The sequence below is a fragment of the Anastrepha ludens genome, chromosome 2, assembly GCF_028408465.1.
Source record: "Anastrepha ludens isolate Willacy chromosome 2, idAnaLude1.1, whole genome shotgun sequence".
NCBI classification, from domain to species: Eukaryota; Metazoa; Arthropoda; class Insecta; order Diptera; family Tephritidae; genus Anastrepha; species Anastrepha ludens.
In genome coordinates this window covers 170554586-170580489 of record NC_071498.1, presented here as the reverse complement: position 1 = coordinate 170580489, position 25904 = coordinate 170554586, and the positions used below count along the sequence as shown (strand labels likewise).

The 25904-nt window shown below is 36.7% G+C and overlaps 1 protein-coding gene across 1 annotated transcript in view; it reads right to left on the bottom strand.

The window, feature by feature from the left end:
- Window positions 1-25642, bottom strand: part of LOC128855855 (putative mediator of RNA polymerase II transcription subunit 12) — a 104251-nt gene extending 78609 nt beyond the window's left edge. Inside the window, exon 1 of the mRNA XM_054091064.1 lies at window positions 24911-25642. The gene's annotated coding sequence lies outside the window, so the exon portion shown is untranslated. The remainder of the gene's footprint in view (window positions 1-24910) is intronic.
- Between the last annotated feature and the right edge of the window lie 262 nt (window positions 25643-25904).

Here is a 25904-nt window from a genome sequence, read left to right as displayed (position 1 = left end):
TTTTAATTTTTTTATTTTATTATTTAATTCTTCTTTTTTTGTTTTGGTTGGTTGGTTGGTTTAAGGGTGACCCCGCATCGGAGTGCCACATAGACCGCAAGTTGGATCCGTTGTGTTGCCCTAGAGCTCATTATGTTATATGATTTCCCCACCTAACCGAGATTATTATTGTAGATTTTGGTCAAAGATATTAATTCGTGTCGAGAATTTGATGAGAGATTCGATTTCCAGGTCCGAGAGTACTGAAAGATTGCCAATTGTTGGAGAGCCTAGAAGAGCGAGTCGACTTCTGGCTAGACCAGGACAACTGTACAGCAAATGCCTGCTCGATACTTCCTCATTTTCATCTTCGCAGTATCTGCACAGGTCGTTTTGAGGAACCCCGAGCCGACGTGCGTGAGTGCCCAAAAGGCAGTGTCCGGTGATAAGAGATATTATATGCCTTAGTTCGTGTTTCGAAAGACTTATAAGGGTTTTTGTCTGTTTCAGATTGTAGGATGGCCAGATTTGACTGGTCGTAACGCAAGTAGTTTCCACTCGCCACCTCCGTTCAGCAATGCTGTGAAATTCTCTATCAATGAGCATTTTACATGTTGAGAGCGGAATGTGGATTGTGGGTAAGTCACTAACATTTGATTGCGCAGCTCCAGCTCTTGAGAGCTCATCAGCTTTGCAGTTACCTTCGAATCCACTGTGACCTACCGGGTAACTTGGACAGAATTCTGAACAGTTATTTCGTTAAGAGATAAGAGACAGGATCGAACCACATCTGAGTGGGTATAAGAGGAGCTGAGTGCTCGAAGGGCCGCTTGACTGTCAGTGAAAAAGCGGATATCCTCTAGTGATATTCTTTTTTCTAAGATAGTTTTCGCAGCATACCAGATAGCGCATACTTCCGCTTGGAATACACTACAGTAGTCGGGTAATCTAAATGATAGATTGATGTGAGGGGAATTGGAAAAGGTTTCAAATCCCAATTTACCGTCTTGTTTTGAACCATCTGTATATATAATCAGAGGGTCATCGATTTCGGTAAGATTTGTCTTCCATTCTTCCCTGGTTGGGAGTGAACAGGAGAATAGCAAGGGTGGTGATGGAAGACTTACATGATAGTCTATCTCGGAAGAGATAACAGTGTTCCTGTTCAGTATGGCCGAATGGCCAAGATACTTATTCCATTTCGATATGGCATTCATTCTGTTCTGTTCTTTGGACTAGATCAATTCTTTGCCTGACACGCAGAAAGCAATATCATCTTCATAGGCTGCAACCTTGCAGCCTGCTTTTTCGAGATTTCGAAGCAAACTGTTTACAGCGAGATTTCAGAGAAGGGGTGAAAGGACTCCGCCCTGAGGAGTGCCTTTGACGACGTAGATTCTCATGCGGCTTAACCCAAGGTCTGAAGTGATTATTCTATTTTGCAGTAATTAATACCCAATTTTGCAATTTCCGACAAAATAGCTTTGGGTTCAATATTATTAAAAGCACCTTCTATGTCCGTAAATGCGACAAGAGAGTACTCCTTATTGTGAAGGGAAGTTTCCACTGTTTGCACCAGTGAGTGAAGTGCCGTTTCAGTCGATTTCCCTTTAGTGTAGGCGTGTTGTGCCTCCGAGATCAACTTAGTATCAAGTTGGGGTTTGATTTGCTCATCTAAGACTTTTTCAAAAGCCTTTAAGCAAACAGAGGTTAGGCTAATGGGCCTGAAATCGTTTGGTTTGCAGTGTGAAGGCTTCCCCGTTTTCGGAATGAATACTACCTTCGATTTCTTCCAAATCGTCGGAAGATAAGAGAGATTTAAACACATGTTAAAGATCATTGGTAACCAAGGCAGCAGAATTTCTAGTCCTTCTTGAAGTTCTGCTGGAATGATGTTGTCAGGACCTGGTGATTAAAAATTTTTTAAATATTTTTTTTAAATTTTTTTTAGTTTTATATATTTAATTTGTATTGTTTTTTAAATTTTTTTTTAATTTTTATTTTATTATTTAATTCTAATTTCTTTTTCTTTAATTCTTTATTTTATTGTATCATTTAATTATTATTGTTTTTTTTTTATTATTTCATTCATATTGTTTTTTTTTATTTTTTATTTCATTATTTCATTTTTTAATGGTTTTTAAATTTTGTTATTTCATTATTTAATTCTAATTGTCTTTTTATTTAAATTTTTTATTATATTATTTATTTCTTATTGTTTTTTTTAAATTTTTTTATTACATTATTTAATTTTTATTGTTTAGTTTAATTTTTTTATTTTATTATTTAATTTAATTTCTTTTTTTTAATTTTTTTTAATTTATTATTGTATTTAATTCTAATTTTTTTTTAATTTTTGTTTACTTCTTACTGTTCTTTTTTAAATTTTTTTATTATTTAATTCTAATTGTTTTTTTTTTATAAATAATGGCTCATTCTATAACAAAAACTATATTAATTCCAATTTCAAACTTTCTGGAAGATTTATAAAAAATCGACAAATTTAGTAGTTTTATAATTTTTTTCTAAATTAATCATCCAATTTCGGGTTTGAATAGCTTTTTTACAAAAAAAAAAAGAAAAATTATTTCGAGTGATGGAAATATTTTATTGGACCTTTAAAATTTTTTCGCCAGTGTTGATACATATTTGTGACCGTATTTTATCGCATCTTCCATGACTTTCGCATTCCTTCGAAATACTCTCCTTAAGGGCTGCGCTTATTGACATAAATCCGCTACTTCAAGAAGCCAAATAACAAAAAAACTGTCTGGGATGTTTAAATCTTGCAATCCTGCTGGGCATGCCGAATCTCCAAAACAGTAGAGCGTATCCGCAAATTTTTATAGAAAGGCACTTGACCGTCCCCCTCCGCGAAGCAATACTTAACAGTATTTCGACGCTCGAAGGGAAACGGAGCGGTGTTGAGTTTTTAGTGCGTAGAGATGCTTTGTACCACTTCTACAAAAAACAAAATGAAATAATCAATTGTGACCCATACTGTATGTGCGGATATATTGTCTTATTGCAACCACATGTTCACCGAACCCCGTTTATCCAATTCTGGTAGTAAGAAGTTCTTTAGCGTTTAACAATAACACTTCGTATCGTATTGTGGATAATGTCCTAAAACAAAAATTAGCACGCTGACCTCGTGTGGCATGTGACCTCAGGTAATAAGGATGGCTTTGGTTTTATGTTTGGCAAGTTCCAGGCCGTGGTCCTCAAGCCATATTTGCGTCCTTCCTATGAACACCATATCAACAGCCAATTCAAATTATGAACGCACGCCGTATATGGGAGCTATCACAGGTATGGAATCGATAATATTTTTAGGCGTACTCAGTTCCACTACCTTGAGTAATTTCAGGAAAAAACAATATAAAGAACTAAAGGGTTATATATGTACACACAGTTAGAATTAAAAAAAAAAGCATTTTTTTTTATTTTATTTTCTTAATGTACATATATATATTTAAGAATACACACAAGAAATTTAATATCGTTCCAGTTTGTCAAACAAATTTATTTTGCTTATTCCTTCGATTTATTACTAGATTTGACATTACTTTAACGAAATCTGTTTGGGTTTTTCAATGTCAGAGGATTCAGTTCAGAGATATAGTGGCCACCGCAAAACGTCTTTCTTGAGAGGAGCTCCCAGAGATCAGCTGTAGCTCCTTTCCGAATATATATTTTTACTAATACTAAGCCTTACAACACAGTTAAAAGATAGCATGATATGGGTACATATTTTTAGATCAATAAATTTAAAAGATTTCTAAGAAAATGTTTTGGAAAATTTGGATTTTTTCGGTCTTCTAACTGTATATAACCCGTTAAGTTTGTATTAGAAGTGACACGCCCACTTTTCTGTATTTATAATATATAACAAATAGATTTGAAGCATCGTTTGATTTCATAACTACAACTATTTGCTCATTTGCGAAAATAATCCCACTAACCAAAACGAAATGTTCACACATCTCTGCCTGACCTCAGACAAGACACACACTCACACACACACGCGTATGCGAGAGATACGTAATCCCTCAACAGCCAGCTTACCGCTTGAAGTTAACTTCACGGAACTCAGCCTTTGCTTATTTTTACAATAATACACATTTTTGTTTTCATTTGCCTCTCCGCTTTCATATCTGCGTCATTATCAGATATTCATTATTCCCTGCTTAAAAAGAATTGCCGAAATATAACAAAAACGGCTGTACAGCAACTTAAAGTAATGGACGTGACTATGCATGCATAGCTGTGTGTGCAGCGAACACTTGAGAAAGGGGGAAGTAAATATTATATTTTATTTGTATGTATGTATGTATGCGTACATACCTACAAGCAACTGCGCCACTGACTCATCAGAAAATGTAATCGAGACCAAGCGGACGTACTCAAGTGATATGCGGATTTCAACTGTAATCACGACAGCAGCAACAATAAGCGAAAAAAGATGCCCGTAATTTAGGCAAGTCAAACAGACAGACGGACACATCTACTGTGCAAACTACATGTGCGCATATGTATGTATGTGTGTATTTAAGCGCATACCGGAACTGCGAGAGCAAACGTAGTGAGCAGCGCCCAAGCACACTTAAGATCACAATAATAAATAACAGCATCACAATAAAAACAACGCACGAAATGTAAAAAGTAAAAAAAAAGAAAGAATATTAAAAAAAACAGACACAATCCGCAAAACCTGTCGGACAGCAAAGTATTAAGTAAGTAAATGCGCAAACCAGACGCATTAAAATGCTTGCACACACACACAGTCTCGCTCACTCAAATGTGCAGCATCAGCTCATTCAGCGATATTCGCCGCACGCTGAGTTATTCAAGTAGTGCACTGTGGTGTTGTGGTATTAATATGAGCAGGAAAAGTTTTGTTTTTGGTACACCTTTTTTCATACTTTTTTTTCTTTTCTTGCGGCCAACCCTCGTAAGTGTTTGTGCCGTGCCGCACTTAAGCGTGGCCGATCGACGGAGTACCCACAACAGCTGACTGCACTTCATCATTTATGATGTGTTCATAGACGGGTGTGCACAAAAGAAAAAAATGTATTAATATTTCTTAATGTGTTTCCTTTAATTATTTCCATTTTTTTTAACTATTCAGTTTCAAGTTAATTTCCTTCATTGTTCAACAACTTTTAGAATACGAGTATTAGCTCGCACACTCGCATATTTTGCCTCAATTACGCTCAGTTGTCAGTCAACAGGTTTGGCGCAAGTCAGCTCGCTACACATCCGCATAGAATGTTGTTGAAAGGCAGTTAAATGTTAAATGCGAAAAATACTAAATCAATTTTTTTTGTTTAATTTATAAAAAATGTTTGATCACCGACTAGGCAGCATGAAATATAATGATTATAGTAAAGTGAAACAAAATATATATACATATACTTATACACATATGTATGTATATCACATTCACGTTTAGAATTCAAAATAAGTAAATGAAAATTAAATAAGAAATACTCGCCTCTGTCTATAGCTGATTGATGGTTCTTTTGAAGAAAATGATTATAGGCATAAAACAGACTCGGAACCAATTTTAACAAGATTATGATCAGAGTCGGCAATCAAAGTCACAGTCTGATGAAACCCATCTAAATTTTTTATTCAGCAATAGCAATGCGAGATCTTTCATAATTTGTTATTAAAACATATTTATTTATTTCTTTATTTTATTTATTGCATAAAAAAAAAAAAGGAATGATTTTCATTAATTGGTGACAGCTTAGCTGCAAACCAATAATTTATAACAAGTACAAATTATTACAATTAAATATTATATAAAATAGTTAACAATTTTAGAAACAAGAAAACTTTTCGGATTATATGACAAGAATTGCGTAAATCTGCTTTCTTTTTCTTGCCACAGGGTAAAACGGTCAATAAGGAATATTACCTGCAAGTTATGCGCAAATTAGGCGAAGCAATCCCCCAGAAACGCCCCGATTTGTGGAGGAATAAAAATTGGCTCTTGCATCGCGAAAACGCCCCTGCACACACATCGTTGCTTGTGCGCGACTTTTTGGCCAAAAACAACACACTAATGATGCCACAGCCACCGTATTCCCAGATCTAGCCCCCTGTGACTTTTTCTTGTTCCCGAAACTGAAGAGGCCCATGAAAGGACGACGCTATGCTACGATTGACGAAATAAAGACGGCATTGAAGGAGGAGCTGGACAAGATAAAAAAAATGATTTTTTGAAATGCTTCGAAGGTTGAAAAAAAACGTTGCCACAGGTGCATGATATCTCATGGGGATTACTTTGAAGGGAACAGAGAAGGGGAATAGGTATTAATGAATACCTAAATTATTTATTTTTGAAAAAACACAAAACTCGCATACTTTTTGGACACACCTCGTACTATTGACTACTGAGGCTTCCGCTGAGCCATGCCAAGTCAAGTGATCCAAGTATTTATCAGACATTTTTCAGAAAATTGGCTTATTTGTAGACTTGAGTATAATAAGAAGTAAACCGAAAATTTTTTTTGATTTTCAAATTTATTCATTGATGAAAATTTTGCTTTAGAATTTTGAAGTCAAATATTTTCGGTTATTTTTAACATTTTAAAATTTTATATGCCTATCTTATATACCTTTTAACAAAGTTTTTTCTTTTTTTAGCATAAAAGATACCTTAAGAAATTAAAAAAAAATTTATTATATAGTAAAAAAATAAAATAAATAATTGGCGCGTACACTTCTGTTAGGTGTTTGGCCGAGCTCCTCCTCCTATTTGCGGTGTGCGTCTTGATGTTGTTCCACAAATGGAGGGACCTACAGTTTCAAGCCGACTCCGAACGGCAGATATTTTTATGAGGAGCTTTTTCATGGCAGAAATACACTCGGAGGTTTGCCATTGCCTGCCGAGGGGCGACCGCTATTAGAAAAATGTTTTTATTAATTTTGCTTTCACCGAGATTCGAACCAACGACCTCTCAGTGAATTCCGAATGGTGATCACGCACCATTCCATTCGGCTACGGCGGCCGCCTATTTATTTTATATAGTAAGCCTATGATAATTTCATAGTGGCATTCCACTAACTTTTGGAGTTATGTTCAAATACGTACAACAAACCAAAAAATGTTTAAAGAGTATAATTTTTTTTGTAAAACATAAAAGCAGGAAAAATTTATAAAAAAAACGAAGATAGCTTACTTTCGGAAATTCCATATCAAAATTTGCAATACTGAGTAAATAGGGTTAAATACCTAAGAATGGCAAAATGGGTTAACATTTCTGTTTTTCTTCGCAGTAAGTTTTGGCAAGCCATCATGAACCATTTAGCGTTAGAACAAAGCTTCCAAGTTATGGAAATTTAGTTTGAAAAAAAATTCTGTACGCGAAGTTCACAGAGCGAAGTGTTGAAGACGACACCGAAATATCGATTCGTTATCCTTCTCAACTTGTTGACCTTTGTCCGACTATGTGGAAAATTTTAAGTAAGGATTTTGGCTCAGGTGCCTATGAAATACAGCTCGTGCAAGAATTGAGGCCAAATGACCATCGGTTGAGTCACATTTTTGCTGATTGGCCTCATTTAGAGTTTCATTGTGCAGATTTATAGCAAATACCAGTCAAAAATTGGAATGATCGAATGCACAACTTAGCTCCTAGCCGCGGTGGAAATATGTCTGATATCGCATTAAAAAAATAAATGTCATGAAATTATCTACCAGATCGTAATCATAAAAAAAATTCATTCCAAGAATATTTGCGTTTTGTATGATGATTTTTAGTTGTCAAGTTGGCGGCGAATTTTTCTACTATTTTTGCTTTGAAAAAATTATTTTTTCGAAAAGTTTTCGAAAACTTGTAAATTTACATAGAAAGTAATATAATAAAAAAGATGTGTGCGAAATTTCAGGGAGATCGGTCAATAACATTTAGAATTATCGTGTACGCCATTTCGAAAAATATAGTTTTGAGAAAAACGCGTCTAAAGTTTGAATTTTTTCGAAATTTTACAGGTATCTGCCCCTTAAATCTTCAGTATTAGACATATTTATGTAACTGTGGTGGCATAGGAAAAAAGCTTAAGTCCAAAAAGAAATGAGATAGTCGCAGTCCATCGCTATCAATTCACCCAGGGCTCAGATTACTTAATTTTCAATTATTAGCTTAACATTTTAATGAAATTAGTAATAAAATATAATAATAGAAACCTAAAAAAAATATAATATTGTAACTCCAGTCCAAACTGAAAATATCTGAAAACTGTCGTTTTCAACTTAAGCTGTTCTTCCACATAGCCAACACATTTACGGGTATATAAAGCAATAACTGACATTTTTTTATTACACGCATTCGCTGACATTGACCATGAAAACACTCAACGCAATCCTACAACTAAAAATACTCGATACTGGCTTCAAGTGCTCAGAACTGGCGCTGCGTGACGCTGATCAGACGCACTTGATACTTGAACGGGTAGCGTTTGGCGTCTGGCCAAAGAACGCTGACATTTGTTCCAACGTATGTGCGTGTGTATTGCCACACACACACAAAAATTCAAGCGGCAGCGTTACTTTAAACGGCTAGAATTTATACATTTTTTATTTGACTTCTGCATTCGCCTTCCGAGTAAGCATAACATTATTTAATTGCTAGTTTATGGTTAAAAAAATGTATTTTGTTTTTTTGAAATTCCATATTTTTTCATGGAAGTTTAAGCGAACGTTTGCTGTCAAAAGCATTGAATCAACTCTTTTGCATGTGCGGCGTTGCCCAACCGCCTTATTAACTAAATATTGGCTAAAACGTGAATTTTACTTTTTTCCCGTATTTGTATTGCCGAAAGCGCTTGTATATATACATATAAGTTTGCATGTTTGTTGGTATATGCAAACAATAAATATTAAATAAATTTATTTTCGCATACCAATTTGTTTCTCACATTACACATTTATTTTGCCGCTGAAAACCATGGTAAAATTTTGTTTTGCAAAGTTTGGCCAGAGGGGGTCCTACTCTCTCTTCTCCCTTTAGTATACAATAGTTTATGCAGAGGAAAGATATTATTTTACATTAAATAAGAAGTTTGCGAAATTTACTCAAAATCATTATAAAATCTGAAAAAGCTGGCCAGCTTCAGAATGCTCGAAATACATAATTACATACGAAAGAAAAACCTAACATCGTCAACAAACAAGAATTTTCAAAAATCAATGCGATTTTTCAGCCAATTGAAACTTCTTTTAAGGGGTTAGGGGTATACAGAATTTTCAAAACATTTAGTCTTTGGACTTTCTTAAATTATAATATCTTAGAAATATTGTGTGCAAATTTGAAGTGAATCCGATAAATACTTTTTGAGTTATTCAGCAATTAACAAAGGGCGCTCGGGCGCTCCGGAGCATTCGTATGCTAAAAAAATTAATGCAAGTGGCAGATAAACGCGCTAACGATAATACTCGATAAGGTAGAATGATATGCTATTGGAAGCTGCTATGACGGCTGAAGAACTACTAAATGGCCTCGAAATAGATGACTCAGTGTAAATAATTAAATAATTCGTATAACTCTACATAAATCGATAGCAAAACTTTAAGTGCGTTTTTCTCAAAACAGTGTTTTTTGAACTGGTGATGACTGTAACTTAAAAATCGCTTGGTAGATTTCAATAAAATTTACACTGCTTTTAAAAAAATATAAAAAACTCGTGCCTGTTTGAAGAATTTTATTTTTTCGCAAAAATTTCGATTTGTTGTAAACAATTAATTGTCGGTTTTTTTCTCGAAAAACTGAAAACTATTTCCTGTTGTTAATTTTCAAAGAAAAAGCTTCGATCAGGCACAAGATTATCTATTAATAAAACTAATTTCTCTTGTCCGCTTGATTTTAGATGATCTCCAAGGACTTGTGATGATCACCGCAAGGGACTTCTGGAGAAACGGGCTCCACACAAACAGCGATAACTTTTACAATTATAAATTTGGTTTTTTTTTTTTTTGCTAAAGTCAAGTCGAAACATGATGTATTAATGGTATGTTCTCTATGTCTAGCAAAAAAAAATTATTGAAATTCATCATTTTCTCGGGCCACTGACTACACCTAACTCCCTAAGAAAAAGTTAAATTTTTTATTTTTCTAATTTGCATTCAGGTTAGAATGATTTTGCAGAAGAATGGATTTCGAGCCACTTGCAAATTGAACTTTTTTACACAAAAATTCAATGGGCCATAAAGCTGCATATTCGAAATTTTTCTAAAAGTTCTGATTAAAAGTTATGAAATTTTGACGAAAGTTTGTAGATTTAATTTTTTAATTAATTAGCACAAAGATTCAAACTTGGATTTAGAAGGGTCCTATACCAGAATAAACTATTTTAAAAACAAAAAATATTGAAATTATGTGAGCCGCAAATAAATTCCCGAATCTTGTCAATGTGTCCTTATGATATAGTTTTTTAATGCACAGTTAAACAAAATAGTGTATTTGAAAATTGGAAAACCAGTAATATTTAAAAGATCTCTACATATACTCATCAGACTTCTTATTGACGCCAACATAAATTGCCGTCTACAAAACATTCTGTCAAAAAACTATAGGGAATTGTTCATTTAAAAAGCGCGCGTTCCACAGATTGTCTACGTTTTTTTTGCTGGAATGTTGGTACAACTTTCCTGTATAGTGTCGCAGAGTTTGAGGTGATCTGTCAATTAGCTCGTTTTTAGCATTTAATTATATCAGTCAACCGCAGGTGAGCTCTGCGATTTTCACTATGGATATAAATATCGACCAAAGAATTTGTCTTAAATTTTCCAACGTTAAGTTTTGAACGAGATTTCGTGTGCCGAATCATTGAAAATGTTTCAGAAAGTCTATGGCGAGTTTTATCAAAAACACGGTACACGGGTGTACGAGTGGTATAAGGCTTTTGCGTAGGACCGAGAAGTCGTGAAAGATTTGCCCGGATCAGGTCGCCCCTCAACGTTTTCAACAGATGAAAACAAAGTCAAGGAAATAGTGCTGGAAAGCCATCATTTAAGATTCAGGAATAACTGTCTAACGAATCAATTCGCATCATTTCGCACCATCAATTGGGCGTAAGATGCGTGGCTGCTCGACACGTTTAACGTTTATCCAGCGCATCAGCGTATCATAACAGGTTATGTGACGTGGGTATATGAGTTTGACATGCAAACCAGTCAACAGGCGGCTGAATGGCGCTATCCACATTACCCAAAGCCCAAAACACCACGTCAAAGTCGGTCAAAAGTGAAAGTCATGCTACTCGTTTTCTTTGACTTTCATGGTGTTGTGCACTCGGAATTCATTTCAAATGGGTCTACGGTAAATAAAGAACATCATTTTGAAGTTATGCGACTTTTGAGAGAGAATGTGCGTAGGAAACGACCCAATTTGTGGAAAAAAAACTCATGGATATTGCGCCATGATAACGCATCGTCTCACAAGGCTCATAATGTGAACTCTTTTTTACCAAAAACTCGACAAATATCATCGAATTACCACCGTATTTACCGGATGGAGCCCCCTGTGTCTTTTTACTTTTCCCAAAACTTAAATTTCCACTCCGTGGACGCCGCTATCAGTCGATAGAGGCCATTGAGGGGAATTCGCTGAAGGAGCTGAAGAAGATCTTTCCAAATGCGTTTGAAAGATGCTTCGATGTCTGGACTATTCATTGGCATGTGTGAATTGCTTCGAATGGAGCGTATTTTGAAGGCGACAAAATAAATTTTGATGATTAAACAATTATTTTGCGTTTTATTGAATGATTCCCGGTACTTTTTTGATAGAGTGTATTTGAAAATTGTTCTTGTCATTAGGTAAATGGAACATATTCCAGTAAGAAGTGGCATTTGATATGATTCGTGGCTAAGTCCCTCATAAACATTACCGATGCAATTTTGCAATGCATACAATTTCTTTATATTTATTTCTATTTTTATTCCTTCTAAAACCAGTTTTTTTTTGTTTTTAGCGCATTTTTTTACCTATGTAACCCTTAAGTTTGTCAGAGAATATTGTGTAGGAGATTAATGGAGCCTTGTTCGTTTCTTAATTTGTTTGTGTTTTATTGAAATTTGAAAATTAATTGCCAAAGAGTCAATCCAAGTGTTTTTTTTTTTTGTGCAAATTTTATTTGTCGACTGCGGTATATTTCTGGAACCACTCGCTTTTAGTCTACTTTACTCTAGCAGGACTACTCCACATTTATTTTATATGAAAAAAAACCCAACACCGGCAGCGGAAAAAATTATCAAAAATCAATGCGATTTTTGAACACTAGAAACTGGAGTTTTATTTTACCAAACTTGTGGCACGTAAATTATAAAACTTTACATCCGAAAATTCGCCCAAAATGATGAGTAAAAGTTTGTCATTTTTGTGGAAATTTCCGAATTTTTATAAATTTTATACCAAGCACGAAACTTTGCTTTATATAGTTCTTGTTGTAGCATGAATTATTACTTTTATAACATTTTTTTTTTTTTTTTAATATTATATTATAAATTTTTTTTTTAATTTAAAAATTTTTTTTTTTAATTTTATAAATTTTTTTTTTAATTTTATATTTTTGTTTTTTTATTCTATAAATTTTTTTTTTTTTAATTAAAAAAAAAATATATATTCAAATTACAAAATAAATAAATAATAGTCAAAACTTATCAATATATGGCGTATACTTCACTTTGAAGTTGATTGTATGTTACTTGGAGCCTCGTGCGCAGTCAACACCCGGCCTTGGGGGTTCCCGGACTACTCAACGTTGTTGTGGACTATAGACTAAGAACTAGACACTTGCAAGCAATGGAGTTGTCATGTGTGCACATGACGGGCAAAAGCAATAGGGAATTCGGAAAGTTGGAGCCACAAAATTTGCTCTGTATGAACACGGTCTAATGAACTTGCCTAATATCAGAAAACAAAGATTTGGGAGCATTGAATATAGTTTTTTGAAGTATAACCGTACGCACTAGTGGCGAATCTTGTTTGACAAGTTTGTTAATGCTTTGACATGAACATTTTTCGTCCACCGAGCAGAGCGCACACATGGCGCGCAGAGAAGTGGCGCAACGGAAACGCCCCATGCGAGCATCCTCTACTGCCAGAAGGCTCGTGCTGATCGTTTAAAGGATACTGTGCTTCACACAGAAATGTTATAGACTAAAAAATAGCTAAGAAATTATATAAAATAATTTCGACAAATTTTGTGTTTTATTTACAAAAGAAAATATGCGGTCCCATTGCATCACCCTTTATACCTTTTACTCTTTCATTAAAGCCCGAAGGCAGCGTTCGAGTTTCCATTGAATTCTGTTCACAAATTAGCAATTTTATATGCTGAAATATTTATTTGCATGCATGGAGAAGTGGGAAATTGAAAATGAATAAAAAAACTCAAAAAAAATGTGCCGGGGCATAACTCCCGATCAACGAGTTAAAATGGCTTAACTCCAACCACAGCAACTCAATTAGCCCACGAGCAATGCCCCATTAGGCAATCACAGTTAAACAGTTACACAAAACATTGGCAAATAATTAGTTTATCTGCGTGGCGGCAAAAGCTGAGTTTGCCATCAGTGGCTGGGGCCAAAGCGGGTAATGAATACTGCAAATGTACGCGAGCAGCTAATGAAATATAGTCGTTCACGCTCCAATTGGCCAGTGTAAGTGATTAGACGTGTTTTACAATGCATTTTTCTTTTGTAAATAAAAGCTAGCGGGTAATGCAGCTGTAGTGCGAATTAAAAGCAATTATTAGGAGTTTCGATTGCGCCATTTTAATAACTAAATAAATTGGAATTTTTGTATGAATTCAACTTAGGAGGAGCTGTAAACAAAGCAATTTAAATACATAAGTATACATTTGTATATAAATAACAGTAAATAACTGCAAATAATTTTTGCATTAACTGCGAAACCGCCCGAAGTATTTTCCCTGACTCAACTGGTCCACAAAAAGCAGATACAGAAAAAGTATTATTTTATTTATTTAATATATTTTTTTATTTTTGGCAATCTGTGTGTCTTGTGTCTAGTCCGCCTCTTTTATGTTCTAACAAACGACTACTCGTATGTAAGTAGGTACACGCACGCCTTCGCCGCCCAAAAACGTCGCAAAACGAAAACCATTTTTTTATCACGTTTTTTCTCGCTTTGCCAGCGAAACGATTGCGTCACAAATGACAACGCCATCACTGCCGCAGCGCCAGCAGCCGCACCTCGTCGGTGTACAAATTTACCTGTATGCCAGTTAAAAAGCATTAGCACATTCGCAGCTAACATATCGGTCACCGGCAACACCAGGCCGACAAACCGCCTAACCGCCAAACTAACAGCTCCTCAGCACAGACCCCCAAATGTATGAAAAACAAATAAAGCTGTTGAAAATGAAAACAAACAGCGTTGCGAGGCATGCGAATCAGGCGAGTTGATAGTGGATACACGCAAATATATTAGCGATGGCAAAGCTCGCCGTTTCGAGAGCCCGAGGTGTTGGGCATATTTGAGTGCAGTGATTAGTTGGTATTAATTCCAGGGTGACTTATTACATGGTTTTTGTTTTTGTTTTTGTAGCCAAGTCTGATACATCAATTCACAATTTTACAAAAATTTTGCTCAACCCGAATAAACGCAAATAATTATGAAAGAGGATATCGCCCAGACTAACTTTGGCGAAGACAGTACTAGCCTTCTTCTTCATATTTTATTATAGGCTTTGCCTGTTCTTTCCTTACACAACGCTGGAGTTTTCATATATACATTGATACATAAATACATTTTAATATGTAGAGAAATTACACGTAAATTGTTATACATTCCTTTACAGTATAAAGCATATCTAAACCTCACATCATTGCTGTGTTTGATTTTCTGTTGAAGTAGATATCCCATCATTTTGGTAGTCTTCGTGGTCGTCTTCCTCCTTCTGGTATCCCATCTCGAGCTATTTTTATCAACCGATTGCTAGGGGCTCGTATCAAATGTTCGTTCCATGCTCGTCTTCTGGCTCTCACTATTTTTACAATGTCGGTCACTCCTGCCGAACCTATTCCAAATTTCTCGGCACTGCTCTTCATATTTGTTTTTTTTTCAAAGTATCAATATACCGTATTTCCCGGATATAAGCACCGAGGAAAATTCACCAGTTTCCGTGCTTATAAGCGGGGAGTGCCTTTATAGAAATCCCTCTTATAAGCACTGATTGTGCTTATATCGAAATCCCGAATCACTAGTGCCTCTAACAGAACAACAGAACTACTGAGAATTCATTTATTTAAAATAAATAATTGCAAGTGTACAGAGATCAATACATTAGCAGTTTTACTGAATTTTGTATCACTTATTGGGTTCTACATACTTACATTCATACATATGTGCATATGATGAATGCACAAATTCATTTACATATCATTTTTAAAAAAGTCTGTAATTTTCGACTGAATGTTTAATTTAGAGAGTTCGAAATAATACTGTTCAATATTATCGATCCCGAGCATAAATTTATTTGTAGGCATAAGTGCTCTACGGATAGTATAAATGGAATCAATGACTTCCTTATGGCTTGGAATGCTATCTGCAACACTATTAGGAGGTTCACCATCGAACTCCTTGTATGGCCATCTCCTTGTATGGCCTCTGCGATTATATGCTCGTCGGTAGATTCCCCGTAGCAGACAAGGTTGTTATCAATCCTAACGAAATTTCTGAACTCGTCTTGTTGTAGCTCACTAAATATTATTATGTTTCCCTGATCCAGTTCGTCGCCGCCTTCCACGATCTCGGAATTTTCGGTGAAAAATTAGCACTATGTATAAATAAATAAAAAATAAATATTGTGTAAAAAACTAATATAAGAATGGCCATACCTTTTTAAAAGTGTTAGATATGGTCTCGGGCTTTACCAACCACCAAGCACGATGTATCATTTGAATTACTGTCAACAAGTTAATCGATTTCTTAAACTCTTCAATGCTTCTTCCACTCCCCACAGAGAGTATCTGCTTTCTTACAATAATTTCACGATAATAAGCTTTGAATGTGTGGATAATGCCTTGATCGAGCGGTTGTAAAATTGATGTCTTGTTAGCTGGAAGGTACTGGAGATCTACATTTTGTAAAGGCACTAACTAATGGGGCGCAGCATTGCCGACGAATAAAATAACCTTTCTTTTCTGCAGTGTAATTTCATTGTCAAAAAATGTCAGTATCGATGTCCATATGTCTTGAGTCATCCCAGCCTTACTTTGCGAAAAGTAATGAACTGGTAAAGTTACATTTTTAAAACATCGTGGATTTTCGGGTTTACCAATAATGAAAGCTTTTTTGTAGTCCCCAGATGCATTGCATAGGAAGCAAACCGTCAACCGTTCTTTGCTTGATTTGTATCCTTTCGGTCGATCGTTATGCATGCTTAGAGTTGAGTTGGGCAGTGCCTTGAATAATAAACCACTTTCGTCGGCGTTGAATATGTTCTCATTGTTGTAATTTTTTATTAAATCGGGAAGCATTTTCATTCATCATTTGCACCCTCAACATTTGCTGATGCACTTTCCCCGTGAAGGTGTTTGACTGAAATTCCGTTCTGTTTTTGCCAGCGCCATAACCATCCGGTGGTGGCATTGAAATTCTTATTCATTTTAGTAGACAATTGCATTGCCTTTTCTTTTACCATGTTCCCAGATATGACAACGCCAGACGCACGCATTTGGTTGAACCAAATTGTTACCGCTCTATCTATCTCGGACGAATTGCTGCACCTATTCCGCTTCCTACGTATATTTCCCGAGTTACATTTTACGGCCAAACTGTCTTTTTCGCGAATTATTCGGTTAATAGTTGATCGTGAACATTTATATTTTACAAATAGTTCATTTTTATTTGTGTTTTGCAGTTCTGAAAGAATTTCCTTTTTTTGCCCATACGTTAAACTTGTTCGCGTGCTCATTGTTTACATTGTACATACTTCAACAAGAAACTAGGGATGTGTGCGCTAGTTAAATTTATGAATAAAATCGATAAAAGTGTGATTGGTAAAATGATTGACACAGTGCTTTTAAATAGAGTTAAAAGCCAAATAAAATCAAAACGTGTAGTAGAGGGTTTACAATATTTTTTTTTTGTTTTTATTTAGTGCTTATAAACGGGAAAATTACAAAAGTTGAGAAAGAATTAGGTGCTTTTAAGTGGGAAATGCTTATAAGCGGGGTGTTTATATCGTGATTTTTTGTGTACATTGAAATAGGGGAATTTTTCTTACAATTTTCCTAGTGCTCATAACCGGGAAATGCTTATAATCGGGGTGCATATAAGCGGGGAATACTGTACACGTATTGGTATATCACTCCGTCGATAAATTCCAAATGTCCGACTCCTGCTGCAGCTATTATTTACGGTTCTTATGGTACTCAACTCATCTGAGAAGATGACCTTCCGTCAGAGGTCAATTGGTTTGTCCGCATACGCTTTAACAAACTCTAAGCGCTTTCTCCTATTAATTAAATTTATGTGCGGCTTCTTGCGAGGAGTGTAGAACCTAAAATTACATGTTTTTATCGCTCTACGGACTGTTTCCGGGAGCACCTCCTTGTCAATGTTATGACCTAGCTCTGACGCAATCTGCACTGCGCTATAAAACGGGTTCTTGTCCACCAGATGCTTTATTGTGCGCCTGTCACGATCGAAAGTGCAGGTGGCCGGCCGGATCTTTTGTTATTTTTAATGCGCAGTTCGTATTTGGATCGCCCAGTGACAGTTTGAAGAGTGGATTTGGTTCTACCCATAATCTTAGCTATCTCTGCATAAGATTTTTGCTCTTTTGTGTAGAGATGCAGGATCTTTCCACGACCATCGAGTGATAACTCTTTTCGAGGCATTTTGTCTATAAAAGTCGAATATTTTGTCCAGCTCAAGCAAAACACGCCAACTATAATGAATTTACTCATTACTGCTTTTTCAAAAATCCCCGTTATTTCTATGAAGAACGCTGGCGCCAGACAGCGCAAGATATATACTAAGAGTACCTAGACTTTTGTTGACGCAAATATTTAAGTATGTTTACATTCTTTGGAATAATATAAGACTAAAATTAAAAGTAATCGTTTTTCTTTTGTAGCTTAGAAGAAAATATATTGTTTTATTAGCCTACATCACAGTTTTTTAAACTTAATATAACAAAAATTTTGGCCAAGTTACAGGGTGATTTGTGCAAACATAACAAGAGTAAAGTGACTTAAGTGAACCCTTTTTGGGTTTTTGGCCGGGCTCCTCCTCCTATTTGTAGTGTGCGTTTTGATGTTGTTCCACAAATGGAGGGACCTACAGTTTCGAGCCTACTCCGAACGGCAGATATTTTTATGAGGAGCTTTTTCATGGCAGAAATACACTCGGAGGTTTGCCATTGCCTGCCGAGGGGCGACCGCTATTAGGAAAATGTTTTTCTTAATTTTAGTGTTTCACCGAGATTCGAACCAACGTTCTCTCTGTGAATTCCGAATGGTAATCACGCACCAACCCATTCGGCTAGGGCGGCCGCAAACTTTAATACATTGTAAAAAAATTGTGACCCGTTAGACCAAAACTCAGTTGGGGTTTTACTATTCTACATGAGTACTTTCATTTTCAATTGATTTGGTTTGGGCCCGATCTGGTGAGCTGAAAATTGTCGCACTGTGTTATTGATATGTTTTCATTATTCATTTTGTATCCAGCCAGTGGCCTTACCTCTGAGATAATTTTATCCATAATAAGATTAAAAAGTTGTGGACTAAAGCAGTCACCTTGCCGTATTCCGGTAGCGAAATTTATGCTTTTAATATATTTACCATTTACCGTTATTTTTGTTTAGCACGTGGTATTGAGATTGCTGATGACTGGTAAGATTTGTCGAGGCGCCTTTCTTTCTTTTAAGATTTGCAGTTCATTCTCAAGTTTGACTCGATCAAACGCTTTTTTAAGATCAACAAAACACGCAAAAGCAGGATTATCGAACTCGATTGACTTTTCTATAGTTTGTTGTAAACTAAATATACAATCCGTTGAGGACCTAAGTATGTGTTTTGACGAAAACCTTGCTGCTCCTCTTGTTCTTGTAACTAAGAACGGAGTTGCGACAACAAAATTTTAGTCAAAAGCTTTCGAACTGAGCTTAGCAGGTTTCTATTGCGATAATTCTGTGGATCATCTTTCTTGGTTTTTTTTTAAACGCTTAATTTCCGCTCTTCCGGTATTTTTTTCATTTATCAATGAAATGTTGAAAAGATATGCATACTGTTGATGAAGATACACTCAACCACATTCAATCATTTCATTTGCAATACCGTCAGGACCAGGAGCTTTTCTATTCTTGAGCATTTCTATTGCAAGTTCAACTTCCTTAGTAGTTAAGTTTATATCTCTAGATTCATAATTATAGAAGGCGCGCTCGCATCATTGTGGTGTCATTTTCGTATAATTCTTTAAAGTATGATTTCCATTTATTAATTTGTATCGGATGTATTTTTATTGTTTCATACTCTTCTATCTTCTGAATTCTTAATATTTTCCATGCATATCACTTTCCATGGAGTTTGCGAAACTTTCCCAACATGATTCTTTCATTTTTCTTAGTATTTGATTGGTTAAATTTCTTTGTTCAACGTAGCGTTCTTTGTTTTCGGCTGTTTTTGCTGTCTTGTAGTCAAAAATGCCTTCTTTTGCTGTTCAGTTATCCATTTTACTTCTTCGGTTGGCCTGAGCAATGCTTAGTAGCCGTTTGCCTAGAGCATCTTCTGCCCCTTCCAAAATGCATTCGGATCAACATTTTCGTTTACGTAATTCTTAGTAATTTTATGCGACAATCTGTTCGCTAGTAAAATCTTAGTACTTTTGTGATAAAGAGCTTCTACGTTGTACTTTTCTATTTTTTCGTTCGCTTATTTTTTTATATATTTTTATATACATGAAGCCAATTCTTATCTCACATAATACCAATTTGTGGCCCTATTTTAATCCAATTTTTTATTTAATTACGATGTGCTTTAATTTTAACATTTCTTATCGAAAATATCAGGTATAAAATGACTTCAAATCAAGCCCCTCCCCAAAGACAGAACTAGTCTGAGGGTGGTGAAACATTTTATAACATTTTTGCTGAAATTTATCGAAAATATTGGATATAAAATGACTTCAAATCAATGGTTTTCCCTTTCCAAAAGCAATATTAATCCGATGGGGGGTTAAAATATTAAAATTTCGGTCAAAAGGGCAATTAATTTTTTTTTTTATCCTCGTTCACTCCGCTGGGGAATATAGGCCCTCGACAAGACTCTAGGCTATTGCTTTTTCGCCGTCAAATGAGATTCGTCATCTGCTAGTTCGCACAACATCGACCTTCGCCAAGTAATATTTGGCCAAGCGCGATCTTTGCTCCCTTACGCGTTCCCGTCCAATCCCATTCTCGTGTTGCTATCTGGTGATTTTCTAAGCGTGTGACCTATCCGTCGCCACTTTTTGCATTTAATTTGCCATAAGATGTGTTCCATATTCGTTGATCTCCACAGCGCACTGGTACTGATGGTGTTTGGCCAGAATATTGTGCAGGTGATGCGGACGTATTCGTTGATGAAAGATTGTAGCCTCTGTGTGTTGGAGACCAGCCATGTTTCACATCAGTGCTGATTATTGGCAGTTTAGTGCGCCTGGGGATTGGCAAACTCCCCCATACCGTATGCATTCGCCCGATCGCCACCCTTGCTTTGTTCAGCCTGAAGTTGACATCTTCGTCTGCTGCACCATCTGTCGTGATAGTGCAGCCGTGGTAGCAGATGCTTTTGACAAATTCCACCGGACACCCGTTAACCATTATAAGGTTTGCTTTATTGTGGTTGACTCTTCTAGTCTTTGTCTTGGCGATGTTGACCTCCAGTCCGACTGTACGTGACAGCGTGACTAGTCGGTCCGCATTCGCTTGCATATCTGTGAGTTTGCGAAAGACGAGGTAGATGTTATTGGCGAAGTCCAGGTCCTTAAGACCTCCATACGATGACTTAGTTGTGTGAACTCAAGGGTTTGTTACGGGCAGAAATAAATGTGTCTGAGACGAATGCAACCTTTTTGCCTTTATGTTTGGTTCGGTTAAGGTTCAGCTTCTGCTGAAATTTACAGAAGTTCACTTCGACTCGGTTCGGTTTAAAAATTGATATTCGTGCGTTTTCTAGTTTTAATTGAAATCCAGTTTGAATGTTCCAACCTTCGCCGGCTGCGCTCAAGGTAAAAATCCCGAAAGCACGGGAATATCCATTGACTATCTATTAACATTATCATCACTAGTGTACCTATTCACATTTTCATTCGTTACCACACACATACATACATGATAGCCCAGTCATTGTCTGCAGCAAAACAACTGTTGCGCATGCGCTTTGTTCCCAAGACAAACGAACTGAGAAGCGGTTTCGTGGTTTCGCCGTTTTCTAGACAATCGACTACTCGTACTTGCACACATTGCATTTAAGCGGTGGCTTATTTCACAGCTGATTGGTAATTCAGACGTACAAATGCATCGCACACATACACACACACATACGTACACGCATGGGCATATGTGAAATACTCAAAGTGTCATGATTGCACACAGGAGTGCCGCAAACGGTTGGTAGGCGGATAAATTTGCGAAATACATTTTTCTCTACATATCCAAATATCGCTTCCTTTGCCTTTTGTTTGCCAATATAACCAGTTTCGCGCTGATTTATTTGCTTTAATTACAAGTAGGAAATGCCAATTTATGAGCGCTAAAAAAGTATTTTTCGTTGATTGATTATTTTTTCGGCTTTTGCTGATCGCTAATTGAATTCATAGTTCAGTCATAAATATTATCACGCACAATAAAATGTCTTAAGGAAATATTTGAGATTATCAAATATTTATGCAAAAAATTAGCCGGTAGTCTATACTAAAGGTGGCAAAGACTGCCGATAAGAATACCGTAGCCATCTGTCCTGTAGCGTAGGAGTACTTCGTATCTTCTATCTACTTCGTATCACGACATCGGAACCCAAAACTCATAGTCTTGCTCTAGCAAAGGCAAGACACTCACAGAGAAAGTGCTCAGTGCTATCCGCCTCCTCCAAGCAAGGCAGGCACACTGGGTCCCCAATGGTGGTCATTTGCTGACCCCATGGGTTGTGTCCTGTAATGATATCGGCCATCAACCGAACGTCTTTCCATCCAAGTTTTAGTAGAAAGCCTGAGAGTTGTCACAAAACATTTTGCGTTCTAGACCGGACCATTGCTCTTTAAGTAGATTGCATAGATCATCGCTGATCAAATTCGTGATTCCTGCGGAACTAATTCCGATTATTGGCTCTGCCTCTTGTGGGGAACCGCTCATCCCCGGTTGGCCAATTCATGGGCATTTCGTTTCCTTGAACAACGGAGGAGCCCATATAAGTACAAGCCTGTTCTGTCTTGCGACAGAATTAAGCTAGGTTAGGTTCTCTTACACAGGAGTACCTCTAAGTATTTGACCTCAGAAGAGAGTTGCAGTAGCACTCCTTTCAAAGTGGGTAGTAACCAAAGTGGGTCTTCCATGTTGCGTTTCCTAGTGAAAAGTACCAAAGAACTTTTTATAGGATTCACCGAAAGACTATGCAATTCGCACCAACTCTCAATTTTGTTTAGAGCTGCCTGCTTTTAATTGCATTAAATTTTTGGTGGCCGTCCTTAAAGTACTACACACACATCGCCAGCATAAGCTTGAATGAGTCCAAATAACTGCTGACTATTATTAAGTAGAGAGTCCACAATAAAAGACCAAAGTAGGTCAAAGAGTACACAGCCTTGTGTGCAGTCCTTCTCGACCTCAACCTTGAATCCATCTGACAACGATTTCTTCTACTCCATGCCGTCTGATAGAAGAGCGCATTGAGTAAAGGGCAACATTGTCAAAATATCCACAAATACACCAAAAAGTGCACTCTCTTGTCTCCAACCCCTTTTCGATTATGCAGACGCACTCAAGCAAAGCCGATTCGTCCGTTTTCCACTTTGGTAAGCGAGTTGTCTGAAATTGAGAGGGTTGTGACCTAGACAGCTTTTCCTAATGTGCTTCTCCACCATGCGTTCCAGACGTTTAAGCATAAACGATGTCAGGCGTAAAGGTCTGAAACTTTTCAATGAAGCATAGTTGTATTTGGTGGTGCCCTGGTGTCCGCCGGGTGGTGTCCTTTCGCCCCTACTTTGACAAGTTGCTATAGACGAAGTTCTGATACGGCTAAATGAAGGTAAGGTTAACGTAGTAGCATACGCCGATGACTTGGTCGTGATGGTATAGGAACCGTTTTCCTCAGTGATTTCTCTGATATGGGTTCCAGGACATAGAAACATGAAATTCCTGACGAGCTTGCCAGGAAGGGGACTGAATTGGTGTCAGAGACCTCCCACCCGGTCATCGGCATCCCCCTGGCAGTTTTTAAATGGGAACTGCACAAATTGTTTCTCAGGAAAGCGCAGAAAGGATGGAGCTCCATTTCTTCATGTACTATTTTGAAAACCCTTTGGCCCCAATATGATATACGAAGGACTCAGAAAGTCTTTTGGGCTCCTCGCCATTCCATTTCCAAACTTGTATCTGTGTTTACCGGTCACTGGATGATCGGCACACACGCGGAAAAGCTAGGGTTACCATTTAATCCCCATTGCAGAAGCTGTCGGGGCCTTCCAGAGAAGGAGAATGTTGGGCACTTTCTCTGTAAATGTCCGGGTTTGGCAGCTAGACGATTCAGGTCACTGGGTACGTCTTTCTTCGACAGCCTGGAGCAGTGCGCCAACCTAAATCCCTTCATATCTGCCTGCTGACGGTCTCATAATGGTATCAAGACGGCGCTTAGGTGCTACTTGAGGAGTGCCAGACTGGCACTTCAACCATTTCACCTACCCATATATATATATATATATAAATATATAATTGGCGCGTACAACCTTTTTGGGTGTTTGGCCGAGCTCCTCCTCGTATTTGTGGTGTGCGCCTTGATGTTGTTCCACAAATGGTTATAGTTATATTTGTCTTTGCCTGGATTTGGGACAAAGACAACTTTCACTGGACGCCACGATTGTGGAACAGGAGACTATTTTCAAATCATCCATTAGTTGTTCTCCGCCACGCTTGAGCATGATTGGGTAAATCCCATCGGGTTCTCGAATGATGAGAAGACGAAAGTACTTAAATAAAATTAATTTTCTAACATCAAAAGTGAAAAAAGTTTACTAAACCATAATTTCCCACTGAAAAATTTCCTTAAATATCATTAATTTCCGCATCAATATTTGCGTTTGCGTACTTTCCAAAAAAAAAAAAAATCATTAACGAACTCGAAAAATCAGATTTAAAGGCTTAATAAGTTCAACAACATTTTGTCAATTAGCAAACCACTCGATTGCACAAATGTTCAAGTTCATTGAAATCCATGTATCTGTGTGTGTGTGTATGTATGCACATAGATGTGTGTAAGAGCTGGTGAGCCAGAGATTGGCGCAGCATCACGTTGATCGGTTGGTGATTTTGCACGTGCAGCAAAACATGATTTTGTTATGTACGTCCATGGCTGAGGAGTGTTTAACAACATTTCACAAGTTGTAATGATCTCTATTCTGCCACAATTACACAAGACACTAAACAAAAAAAACCAAAAAAAAACAGAAAATATGAGAGCCATAATTACTTTTAGTCATTTCCATAAAATATCAGTCGGTCACTGATGACTGTCCCAAGCGCATGAGCCAGCAAAAACTGAATTGTATTTGCATAACGCTTACGAAAACTAAATTAAAAATGCAAATTAAGTTGATGCCAGTGAGTGGAGTAAAGTTTACTGATCTCGCATAATGAGAAACATTTTAAATGAAACAATTTTAGAGATAAGCAAATATTTCTCTAGGGAACTTACCAGTTGAAAAGTGGAGCGTAGAACTTTTTTTTCTATTTTTTACTTTTTTTTATTATTTTTAAAAGGTGATGCTTTCTGGGTGCAGCAGCCTGAACACTAGCGAAATATTTTTTACTGCCTGTTACTTTAAGCACTTCTAAACAAATCTTAGCAATTTCTTATGCCTTCCACGTTTACGAATAGAATTCAATCGGCTTTCAACAACTTCACTTCCTTCACTTCCCTCAATTCCTTCAATTCCCACAATTTCACAATTTTCTTTTATTTTCTATTACTTTTTGCCGACCCACTTTTTAAATGTCTCATAAATATTGCTGCACACTACTGCTTTGCAATTAGCTTAAAACAATAATTTATGCTCTCGATGATCTCGCAACACTTCGGCCAACGCATGCGCGCGCTCTGCTCACCTCTGGCAAATGGGTTAGTGCGGTTGGTTAATCAGTCGGATGCTATACACAAAAATGGAATGCACGTAAATTCACAGGTTATTTGTTTTCTTGTATTTGTATTTCTTCACTTGCGTCTTTTGCTTCACTACGCTTCGCGTTCGCTATTCACTTTTACACTTTCAGTGCGCATGCGCGGGCATCACCAACAGACGAGTGTGCGCCACTAGAAGACCCGAATGAATCTGGCAACAGCTGGTGCGCACCGTATTACCGTTTGTGGCTAAAAGCATTTCGCATGTGTTGAATTGAGTGCAAGCTGTAGTGCATGAAGCTTTTTGAGACGCTTTTTGAGTGGATTGAAAATTTGTGGGTGGTAACTGTTGGCAGTTAAATTTGAATGAAATGTTGTTGGAAGTTCGCTTTAAACCCTAGTATTTGGTTTAAATTTTGTGTTTTGTGCATATTCGAGAGTGTAAATAATTCTATTAATAGAAATTGACAAAAAAGTGTTTATTATTTTAAGTTATTAATTTATTGACGTGATAACGTCTTATAATTCGATTTAGCCGGATGCACGCACTAAAGAATGCGTCATTATCTTG